At 44.4% G+C, this 12,229-nt stretch overlaps 1 protein-coding gene across 4 annotated transcripts in view; it reads left to right on the forward strand.

Moving 5' to 3' along the window:
• Positions 1-622: 622 nt before the first annotated feature.
• Positions 623-12,229, forward strand: part of LOC311511261 (transmembrane protein 45B-like) — a 28,227-nt gene continuing 16,620 nt past the window's right edge. For 2 of the 4 annotated variants that reach the window (XM_084611680.1, XM_084611679.1), the window contains exons 1-2: positions 623-659; positions 10,998-11,226. The gene's annotated coding sequence lies outside the window, so the exon portion shown is untranslated. Of the gene's footprint in view, positions 660-903; positions 974-10,997; positions 11,227-12,229 lie in introns of those variants that run through there. The other 2 variants (XM_084611681.1, XM_084611682.1) reach the window with 2 other exon arrangements.

A 12,229-nucleotide genomic window follows, 5' to 3' on the forward strand; every position in this document is an offset into this window, starting at 1 on the left:
AAGAACATGTGTCACAAAACCACAGACTCCTGTAATAACTGAAAAGTAACAAAGCCTTGGAAGCAAATTAGATCCTAAATTAGAATGTCCAAGATATTCATGATTTAAAATATATGGCTGAACTTTCAGAGGTTCAGGACCTCCCGCTCTGGGATGCCTGCGGGCTCAGAACATCAGGATCTTTCCAGTGCTTTATAACATAATAAAGCCAGCGTTTATTTCCACCCCTCTCTTCTGTATTTTGTTTTAAGTAAAAAGGAATGTGACGCAGAAGCTATAAGACCATCACCCTAAACTTGTGCCAAGGGACTTGCCAGGCTGCTTCCAGACATAGAAAACAAAGTGCAAATCAACAGCACAGGACAGAGGAAATACACAGGCAGAATGTTAGAAGTAAGTGTAAATATTAGGAAATTTGGGGTAAAGGAAAATTCTCCCAGCTTCTTATGAAAACTCCAGCCATAACACTAATTAAAAGCGGGGACCCCATTGACTAGAAGGGGTTTCCTTTTTTTTCCTCCCCAGAGGTTTGGGCTCGGGAGAATGGGGCGGAGCCTTGTGCCTCCTCAGTTCCCTCCCTCACCTGTGCCTGCTTGCTCTGCGTCAGCCGCTCACCTGTATCCAGAGAGCGACAGGTGCGCTTGGGGCTGGAGCAGCAGGTAAAGTTCTGCGGGTGAGCGGACTGAGAGCTGGGGAGGGGAGGGCTAGGTACCTGCAGGTTTTATGCTTCGTGTTTAGAGACCACTCCCCTTATTAGTCTGCCGGGGGCTGGAGAATGAAGAAAGGGGGTCTCCTGGGTTGGGAATTTTCTCCATGTTTAGAGGAGAGGAGCCGAAACCCTCTCTCTTATTCCCCCACCCAAGAGGGCTGCGCTCCGCTCCGCTCTCTAAGCAGCCTGGGCCAGGTAGAAGCTCCGGGATACAGTTCCGTGAGTAGGAGGGTGTGTATCGCGGTGATGGAAGGCTTTGCTCAGGTGAGTCTCATGCTAATGCCCTGGCCCGCCCTGCCCTTCCCTTCCCCCCCAAAGTGATAGTTTTCCCTATGGAGGGACGGGGTTCTCCCCCCCCCCATCCACCCCAATGTCCCAGTCTCCAGCACAAGCCCCCTCCATTCTTCTCCTTGGGTTTCAGAAAGCAGCAAATAAAAGAACAAGCACGACAAGGCAGAGCCCTGTGGTGTGGTTGCTCTGATGGTGACTCTGCCTGTGTGTGTGAGCCCTGCACTTCCTTCTTTCTCTACAGACCGATGTCACAGAGGGGTCCCTGGGCTGGGGAGTGTTTGGTTTGCGTTTGCTCTCGCTAACCTGGGGAGGTGAACGGTGACCACACCGCGTATGTCGTGGTAGCAAACTGATCAGGGAGCCTAGTGGTTAAAGATCTAGGAGCCTTGCAGCCAATAACTTACAAGAAGGAAACCTCTAAACAATGTGAGTCGGCTACACTAAGGTACATCAGGCTAATGGCAATTGAAAGCTTTGGAAGCAGGAGAGGAAAAGACCAACTTTCAATGACATTATGTGTAAAATGATACTTTCTGTCCTTGGCCACTTGGTCCTTGGACTTGTTGAGGATCTTGCTCTGTCACCAGACTAATGTAGCTTTATGATTCTCTTTCTTTAATCCTGATTCTTCTGCTCTGTCTTCAACCAAACTAATGAGACAGAGCCTTTTCTTCTAAAGCCTAGAACAAAATCTAGATGAGATCCATATGTTGTTGAGCTGCTGGCCTGAAATGCATTTGCCCTCAGGCACTCTCTCTGTAGCATTGTCCAGAAATGTTTTATTCTTTTACAGTAAGTGAAAAATAAACAAATGCTTCTAGAGCAAAGAATAGCAGCAAGATCAGAGTCCAGAAATAACTCTTATCAAAGCTTGATACCAGTGGCAGACTTGCTTCAGCAAAAATTCTGATAGGAACAATAAGGAAGGGTAAAAAGTCATCCCCGTCATCTATTAAAATTGGTAACCAATCTCTTTTCTAGCATAAGGTACAACGTCTGATACAGTACAAAACCCTATGTACTGATCTCAAATGCTGATGGAAGAAAATTGCTAACAGCTTGAATTTCTAGGGTAGCATCTATGAGCAGGCTGCATGTGCGCACCCCGTTCCCCCAAAAGTGACTTTCAGGCATTTTAGGTGTCAATTATATAATTAATTTGATTCGTTAGGTCTTTTTTTTTTTTTTTTTTAACCGAAGACTGGAAATTTTCAGAAGTAACTGTAGAATGAAGGAAAGTTGCTCCACTGGTCTTGCAGATTTTTTTCATCAGCCTAATTAGTTTAATAACAACTGTTCAAAACCATCACAATTCTCCCTGGGTGCAGCTGGAGGAAAGGGATATACGAAAATGTGTGATTAATGGCATGAAATTCTGCAAAGGGGAAGTTTAGCCTGACAGGGAGCACTAACAAACAAGCAAATAGATTCCCAAGGGGAGAGGTTGAAGTGTTTATATGTTTATAGGGATGTGTGAGAATTTGCAGACAAATACAGCATCATGCCAACATTTAAATTTGATGTTGCACAAGGAGGATTTCAAGATCGGTAATGGGTGAATGGGGCAAGAGAAGGAAACAAGTTTAGGAACAACTTAAGTTTGTGAGAGTAGCTTTCTCCACACATCTCTTGTTGGTTCCTTTTATCATCTTTTTGTTCTCTTTATAAGAGTTGGGGGACATATTCTCACCATTTGTCTCTGTCTTCTCCCCCACATATTGTCCCACTGCATGAAGGTTCAGTGGAAGCACCTTTCCACCCTCCATCCTAGAGCATCCAGGGATTTCCCTACACCCCCCTGCTGCCCAGTGGTGGTGTAAATCCTGCCTGACTTTCCCCAACTCTTCCTCCCCCCCCCCCCCCCAAAGTGGTCAACTCGTTAAATGCAGTGATTCCAATTTCATCATTGGTTGGAAATGTGAATTTGTATTCATGTTTCAATTCCCATTTAAAAAGCCTGTACAGTGTATGATAAAATACTTGTACCTGAAAAAGTAAAATAGGTTTGAAAAGTATGAACAAAGACTAGCTTCTTCACACAGCTGCTGTGTTTTCTGACAATGCTGGCACATTCATTTCGGTAATGTTGGCCAACATTATAATTTCAAATTATGATTTGTAAGCAAGGTCTGAATGAGCTCTCCCCTGACAGCTAGTGATGAGCCAGGGGAAGGATTCAGGATCAGATTATTTATATGAACTCACCTACTCTGCCTAGGTACCCAGCAGACAGAGCTGTGCTGCCCAAGTGATCCATTTTGGCTGGTGTTGGGTTACAAATAATTTTAGAATCATAGAAGATTAGGGTTGGAAGAGTCCTCAGGAAGTCATTTAGTCCAATCCCCTGCTCAAAGCAGACCAACACCAACTAAATCATCCCAGCCAGGGCTTTGTCAAGCCGGGCCTTAAAAACCTCTAAGGATGGAGATTCCACCACCTCCTTAGGTAACCTATTCCAGTGCTTCACCACCCCCCTAGTGAAATAGTGTTTCCTAATATCCAGCCTAGACCGCCACCACTGCAAGTTGAGACCATTGTTCCTTGTTCTGTCATCTGCCACCACTGAGAACAGCCAAGCTCCATCCTCTTTGGAACCCCCCTTCAGGCAGTTGAAGGCTGCTATCAAATCCCCCCCTCACTCTTCTCTTCTGCAGACTAAATAATCCCAGTTCCCTCAGCCTCTCCTCGTAAGTCATGTGCCCCAGCCCCCTAATCATTTTCGTTGCCCTCCGCTGGACTCTCTCCAAATTGTCCACATCCCTTCTGTAGTGAGGGGACCAAAACTGGACGCAGTACTCCAGATATGGCCTCACCAGTGCCGAATAGAGGGGAATAATCACTTCCCTCCATCTGCTGGCAATGCTCCTACTAATACATCCAATATACCGTTGGCCTTTTTGGCAACAAGGGCACCCTGCTGACTCATATCCAGCTTCTCATCCACTGTAATCCCCAGGTCCATGACCCCCACATTTTGGTATTGAATGTGGGGGTCATGAAATGTTGTTGTTGATTGAGTAAAGGGCAGCAGAACTGTACTTAGCCTGCCCTGATTGAAGGGGTCACCCTCAAGGCTTAATTTTTGCCAGGACTGAGCCCTGGCACTTCTAGGCTTGGCAGTACATAGTTCCGGGCTTGCCACATTAATTAGGAAAGTAAAAACCTTGCTTGAGTCCCGGCTCCTCTTTCATTACAAATTAAGCATTGGTCACCCCTCAAGTGAACTGCACTTGTGAAGCAAGAGGTTTGGATGGCAGATCCCAGTGGGGAGAGGTGGGTGGCGTGGGACGGGGTTTTGCTTGGTGGTGTGGGCTGTGCCTAAGAGTCACAGGCACTATTTGACTTGCCCCTCTCCCCTATTTAAAGATAGAGCTTATTAGGCTATGTCATAAATATAAAGGGAAGGGTAAACACCTTTAAATCCCTCCTGGCCAGAGGAAAAACCCTTTCACCTGCAAAGGGTTAAGAAGCTAGGATAACCTCACTGGCACCTGACCAAAATGACCAATGAGGAGACAAGATACTTTCAAAAGCTGGGGGGAGGGAGAAACAAAGACTTTCTCGGTCTGTGTGATGCTTTTGCCGGGGACAGAAAAGGAATGGAATCTTAGAATTTAGTAAGTAATCTAGCTAGATAGATGTTAGATTCTGATTTCTTTAAATGGCTGAGAAAATCAGCTGTGCTGAATGGAATGTAGATTACTGTTTTTGTGTCTTTTTGTAACTTAAGGTTTTGCCTAGAGGGATTCTCTATGTCTTGAATCTGGTTACCCTGTAAGGTATTTACCATCCTGATTTTATAGAGGTGATTCTTTTTACTTTTTCATCTATTAAAATTCTTCTTTTAAGAATCTGATTGCTTTTTCATTGTTCTTAAGATCCAAGGGTTTGGGCCCGTGTTCACCTATGCAAATTGGTGAGGATTTTTATCAAGCCCAGGAAAGGGGGTGTAAGAGACGTTTCCAAATGGACTCTTTCCCAGTAATATACCGGTTACACGTTTGGTGGTGGCAGCAATAAAGTCCAAGGGCAAAAGGTAAAATAGTTTGTACCTTCGGGAAGTTTTAACCTAAGCTGGTAAAAGTAAGCTTAGGAGGTTTTCATGCAGGTCCCACATCTGTACCCTAGAGTTCAGAGTGGGGAAGGAACCTTGACAGGCTCCATAGAGAGTCTTTGTTTTGTTTTAAGTCATCACTAGAGCTGAAATCACTAATAATCAGGTCTAAGTGCTTAGACCTGCTGCAGGACAGCATTTCTGTGGAAATGACAGTCCAGCCTGCACTCACTGTGTGGCTCTCCCACTGAGAGCTGAAATCACTGAGTGCTAGGCAGAACTTCAAGAGACGACTCGCAGAGGTCACAGTGGCAGCAGAAGGTGATGGTACAGGGCCATCAGCAGTGGAGTGAATGGTGGCACAACAAACAGCAGCAGCCAGAGTGACCAGAGCGAGTGGTGAGCAGCTGGACGACCAAGCATGATGCCTTCTCCCAGGATGGGAGGTGAACTCATGTGAAAGCACCTCTGAACTCCAGGTCTTCACTGACCAAGGACAATAACTATGAGTGGGATGCAGTAGAGGGAGAAGAGAGGGGCGTGTGAAAAGAACATTTGTTTGTTGGACTACATTTTAGTGACTTTGCTCCAGAATGCTAGATTTGTGACTAAGAAACTTTTATATAAATAAACATTTCCTAGTAAGCAAAGATTTAAAAAAAAAAAAAAAAGTTGCTATCTTGAGAGGTCATTATCTTGGAGTTTCTGTAATAAACATTTTTATTATAATTAATTTTAACATAAGAACAGCCATATTGGGTTAGACCAATGGTCCATCTAGTCCAGTACCCTGTCTTCCAATAGTGGCCAATGCCAGGTGCTTCAAAGGGAATTAACAGAACAAGGCAATTACTGAGTGATTCATCCTCTGTTGTGCATTCCCAGCTTCTAGCAAGCAGAGGCTCTCAGGGCAAGGTGTTGCATCCCTACCCACCCTGGCTAATAGCCATTGATGGGCATATCCTTCATGAGTATCTCGTTCTTTTTTGAACCCAGTAATAGTTTTGGCCTTCACAATATCTCCTGGCGAAAAGTTCCACAGGTTGACTCTGTATTGTGTTTTAAGAAATACTTCCTTTTGTCTGTTTTTAAACTTGCTGCCTATTAATTTCATTGGGTGACCCCTAGTTCTTGTGTTATGTGAAGGAGCTTATTCACTTTCTCCACACCAGTCAAGTCATATCTCCTCTTAGTCCTCTCTTCTCTTAGTCCTCTCTTTTCCAAGCTGAAAAGTCCCAGTCTTTTTAATCTCTCCTCCTATGGAAGTTGTTCCATACCCCTAATCATTTTAGTTACCCTTCTCTGTACTTTTTCCAATTCCAGTACATCTTTTTTGAGAGGGGGTGACAGGAACTGCATGCAGTATTCAAGATGTGAGCATACCATGGATTTATATAATAAAAGTGGAGGAGCTTGGATTGCCAGAGCGATCAGCAAAGCCAATGCTGACAAACTATGTGAAAAGGTGCAAAACACAAATCCTCTAGATTGCATGGAGATGCAGAAAGCCTTATAAGCCAGTCATTGTCACAGCCAATTTTAGAAGTACTTAACAAGGTTGTTAAAAATGCTGGAGACACAATTTATTCAAACAAACATGGCTGTCACATCATACTTGCTCTTTAAGCAAGAGATACCACGCTCTACACACTGGAGGCCAATGTGAAGTGCATGGTCATTTGTTAATTCTAAAGTTGGATACTGCTTCTGACCAAAGACCAGCAAATGCTCACTCTCTTTCTTCAAGAAACTCAACTGACATGGTTAGAATCATGTGGTGCAACAGTGAAAGACTCCGCAGTTGAAAAAGTGAAGAACTCTCTCACCACATTCAGAAAATGTGCATACATGGCTGATGAATGAATCAATGCAAATAGGTGTCAAGTATTAAGTCACTGCATATGTTATCGTGATGTCAGTCGTAGGCCAGTAGATGAATTTCTAGATGTTCAGGTTATAGAAGACACATGGCTAAAACTCTGACAACACACGTCTTAGAGTTAAATGCTTGTAAATTGAACTTCAGAGAGAGGGCTGCTTGTGCATTTGATGGAGCTGCAAACTTCTCTGGAAGACCTAGTGAAGTACAAAGCTTGCTCAGAGAAAAGTGTAACTCTAAACTCTCCTATTCAAACTACAGAGGCTGTCTACTCCTACTAGTACGAGCTACAGAATCTTCAAAGGCATTTAATATCATCATACTCTTTTTTTTTTTTTTTTTTTTTTTTTTCTCGCCAGCAAGAGTCCAAAAGGAAAAAGTCCAAAAGTCATCTTGGAAAATATAGATGATACACTGGGACTGAAGTTCAAATTAGTCCAACCTGGGAAAACCTGCTGGCTTTCTCATGAGTGATCCTTGGCTATTGTCTTAAAATTACTTCAACCATTATTATTGGCTTTGGAAACTACCGAGATGGGACGGATCTCAGTAGTTAGGCTGGTGGACTCCTTTTGCTACTAACTTCAGAGAAGACAATTGCCATTCTCTCGTAAGTCCACTGTTGAAACCACTTGGGTCATTATACAATGCCATCCAGGCATCTTCTACAATAGTAGTAGATCTCTGTCCAGCAATGAAAACTACACTTGTATCAATCAGATATCTATTGAAAACGCACTGAAAGAAGCAAAGACTTCAGTTCAGAAGTTGACTAATTAGGGCACTTCATTTAAGGAGTTAGTATAAGCCAGCTGAAAAAGTAAAATACACAGACTTGATTCTTACATGTCTACAACACCAACTTCTGGATTCTATCAACCTCTATGTAGCTTTTACAGATGCCTGTCTTACAAAACACTGACAGTTCAGTGGAGTGAGGCACTCCCTGCAATGGGGCTGCCATGTGACCAGGACAGAATAGAGAATTTGAACACAGAGTGGAATATCATACAATGAACAAGTGTAGATTTAACTTCAACTTCTTTATCATCACTAGTGGTTCAACCTAATTTTTGTGCTATGTTTCCTGGGATGAAAGAAGTAGGAATTCATCTCTTTCTAGTCCCAGTCACGACAGCTATAACTGAGTGTTCTTTTTCCTCATTGAATAGAATTTTGTTCTGAAAGAAGTCGCTTTCTGCGTGATCATGACCATATCATGAAGGACTGGAAGTACTGGACACATGAGAAGCCACCAAAAATGAAAGCACTGCATTCAAGAAGTTCATTAACAGAGTTGTGCAAAATTACAACAGGAAACCAAGATGAAGGTAGACATAGTGCTTCATACTAGATTTGTGTAGCCAACTTTAATTTGTGAGATTTTAAAAAGTGAGTTAAATCTAATAAAATGGTTGTGAACCATTTTTCAGTTTTTACTATGGTGCCATACTACCTACCTTCACCCTAATGGTCTCATGCCTCATCAGTCCTCACTCCTCCCCATGTATTTTTTTCCCCCTAATTTCAATTCCTGAGGAAAACGCTGAGAGCATCCCAGCCTATGAGGTTTCACTATACTCTGTCAGAGAGGAACCAGACACTTGGTGAGAACATCTGGAGTATAGAAACTACATGGGGAAGGAAGGCCTCTTCTACCTCAGCTGCCCTAGTGTTGCCACTCCCTGATGACTGTGGGAAAAGGAGCAGTATCCTTCAGGGGCTGGAAGTAGGGAATAACATTGCACTGGCCACTGGGGGCTTGCAATAAATGAAGCAAGTGAGCTTGCCATGTGTAGCTGCCTCTTATAAAGCAGAGGCCAAACAGAGCTGGTTAGTGAGCTAGGGCCTTTTGGCTGGAAGCTGCCATCTTTGCTCTAGAATCTTAGCTTTCACCTAACTTTTCAAATGCCATCTAGGAGTAACACATACAGTGATGTCTTCCAGAGCCTGCAGGCAGCCTGGAACAACAGCCCCAAAAAGTGTGAAATGCTGCCACCCATCCCAATGGGTTATTAGCTCTGAGGACTGATGAGAATGTCCTTTCAACATTAATTACTTCACTGTAGCTCGAAGCATGCAAAAAAGCAGTGGGATGATCCCGTTACCAAGATCTGTGGTGAGTGGCATCTCAGTCACCTCTCCAGTGGATGCAACTTGGTTTATGGATGGAGCTCGGGGGGGGAGTGACACTACTCTTTTCCAGTTGACTGGTCATCCGGTGAGCTGTTCGTAAACCCGTGAACAAAAAATAACCCCTAGAACTGGCACAGGTTATTGACCATTATTCCTATAGAATATCTGTTGACTTGTCAGAGTTTAAGGCCAGAAGGGATCACCAGTTCATCTAGTCTGACTTCCTGTACATCAAAGGCCACCAACACTACCCAGCACCTGCACATTACACCCAACCACTGAAACTAGGCCAAAATATTACAGCCCACAGAAGACTAGACTATTAGGTGCCACAGACAGAGAGTAGGAGGGGCTGAGGCACACCACTGCCCAAGGTCATTAAGTGAGCTTACCCAGATGATCCTGGCAAGTGACCTACACCCACATGCTGCAGAGGGAGGTTTAAAACAAAACAAGCTCACTGTCAATCTGACCTGGGGAAAAATTCCTTCCCAACCCCACATATGGTGATCAGTTAGACCCCGAGCATGTAAGCAAGAACAAACCAGCCAACCACCTGAGAGGCAGAATGCCTGGTGCCACCTCTGTCCCATCTCCAGCTGTTACTATTCCTGATGCTTCAGAGGAAGGTGGGTTTGTGTGTGTTTGTTTTAAATCCCAGAATACAGTGGGGGGGAAAGGAATCTCTTCTTGACCTTTGCAGATGTCTGGCTGAAACTGTGAACCATGAGTTCTTAGGAACATAAGACCTAAATGGAAAGTGAACCTCAGGGCTGTTGAGCTCTGCCCACTACCATCACATGCAATCCTGTCATACACTTGCACTCAGATTTGTTCAGCATGTAAATAATAAGTGTACTCATTTCTGGGGGCAGAGAAAGGGTGAGCAGCTCTCATATAAAAGGGATTTAGTTCTTTTTCTGTTAAGCTGCTGGCAATTAATCACCAGCAATAGAAGTCACTGCCATCTGCATGGCTTCAAACCATGCACCTACAGAAATTCAAACTTTCCCTTTTATTTCTAATCTTTCCCACCCACCTTTGAACAAGTTTGCAGGTAAAGAATTGAGAGGCTCTTGGAAATCATACCCTCTCCCCTAGTAAAGCACTTGCTTGAGGGGAATGAAATTGAGAGAGAATGGGAGGCCTTATTGAGCTTTGGGTCCCCCCATAGATCAAAGGATCTCTAGTTAAACGTTCCAGATGTATTTCAGAACTAGAACCAGGAGTGAATAGTGTTGATTCAGGGGGCCATTATTCTATAAAAGCTGAGCAAGATCTAAATATACATAGAGAAACCTTGAGGACTCCACAGTATCTGACCAGATAAGTGAACTGGCTTATTTGTCCAATTACACTGCCGGGTCAGTTACTACCAAGTCTAATTACTGAATGTTTGGAACAGATGTGAAGAGCGCAGTATTGCTATACACATTCAGGTGAGCAGGAGTTGAAATAGTCCATTAACACCGAGGTTTGGCTGGCTTTACTTTAGAAGCTGAATCAAACTGGGTGTTTGTTGCAAGAGATGCACTTGCACCAAGAGTGGCAGGACGGACACACAAATCCTGTCTGAGACTTTCCTGCAGCTTTTGCTAGTGAAATGTATGAGTGAGCTAAATTCATGTTGAGGTTGGAAGACTGCCTGTAATTCACTTGAATTAAGTGGCCAGCAGTTCCCTTAAGACTGCTAAAATGATCCTTCTAACGCCATGCACGCACGCAAGAGCCATAGGCACTGTTCTCAACCCGACATGGTACCTCCCATCAACACCAGTGTGGTTCTTCTGTAGGGCATGGTCTGTGTGTGAACCTATGTGCGTGATTTTCGTATTTTGAGTGAGATGGGAGGGTGTGGAGTGGGTCTCTGTAAGCTATTTGCTACAGTGGCATACTGGACTTTGGACTTTATTTTTCACTGTACACAGCCAGGAACCAGATTGTGCAAGATGAAGTGTTATTGACAGGATAAAGGAAACTGATTCCAGGAGGATATGTGCAGCGGTCCAGTAAAGCAGATGAGACCCTTGGAAAGCTCCAGAGGCTCCAAACTTGGCCATGAAGAGGTCCTCTGAGGCAGTTCTGGTGAATTGGAAGAAGCAGGAGAGAAGCCTAATGACCCTGGGGAAAGCTGAAGCTGCTGCATGACAGTGCTGGGTAGGAGAAGAAGGGTCTGCATTTCACTAAATGGCAGGCGGGGGGGGGGGGGGCGCGCAATAAAAGATTAGATGTTTGCCTGAGTGATCCATCTTGAGATGGGACAAGTGTTCTAAAGTGATCAGGAGTGTGGAGTGAAATGGAAGGGTGAGGGGCCAGAGGGATCAAGGTGTCAGGAGGGGCGAGATAAAGGAGATGGGCAGAATTGGGGCAATTGACTCTGGTGGTGGCAGAAGAGGGGGTGGATGTAGAACTGAGTGGCAGAGCAAGGAGGTGGGAGATGGGGAAGGGCAGAGAAAGTGGAACTGGTGGTGGGAATAGAAGAAAAGGAGGGCAGCTGGAGAAAGAGGAGGTGCAGGAAGAGACTGACCCAGAAGGGGTGCATTCAGAAGCAGGGGTGAGCAGCAGCTGGCTATGTCCAGACACTGCTAATTCCTTGAGAGAACGGGGAATTAGCAACAGCACAAGAAACAAACTGAGCTGTGAAAGTGATCAGAATAGAAGCCCCAGGTCCATGATTAAGGCGACTAATAGCACGATACTGTAATAAACAGGCAGTAGAGCAAAGTTCGGTAATTAAAGTGCGTGGAGAATCAGGTATGTGATGGAACAAGCAGGTGAACTGACTAATGGAGTAAGGAGGAAATCAAGTTAGGGCAAGGCAATTTCTGAAAAAGCAGCCTCTAATTTTGGGTGCTCAAGGTGGGATGCCTTGGGCCTGTTTCTCAGGAGATATTGAGCACCCACAACTCCATCTGAAGTCATTGGGCTGTTTTGGCTTACGTCTAATGTGGTAGTGCGAAGGACCCCAGACAAGGATCAGGGCTCTGTTGTGCTTGGGACTTTACAAACAAATAACTCAGACCATGGAGCACTAGGATTTAGACAATAGGCAAAAGGTGAATGACGAGAAAAGGTACAAGTTAACAGCAGAGACAAGTGCATGCAGGCACGTTTGTATTCCCAGTGGTTACATATTCCAGACAGGTTACTCTGCCCTATT

The sequence above is a fragment of the Lepidochelys olivacea genome, assembly GCF_965140295.1.
Source record: "Lepidochelys olivacea isolate rLepOli2 genome assembly, chromosome: 22".
Lineage (NCBI taxonomy): Eukaryota > Metazoa > Chordata > Testudines > Cheloniidae > Lepidochelys > Lepidochelys olivacea.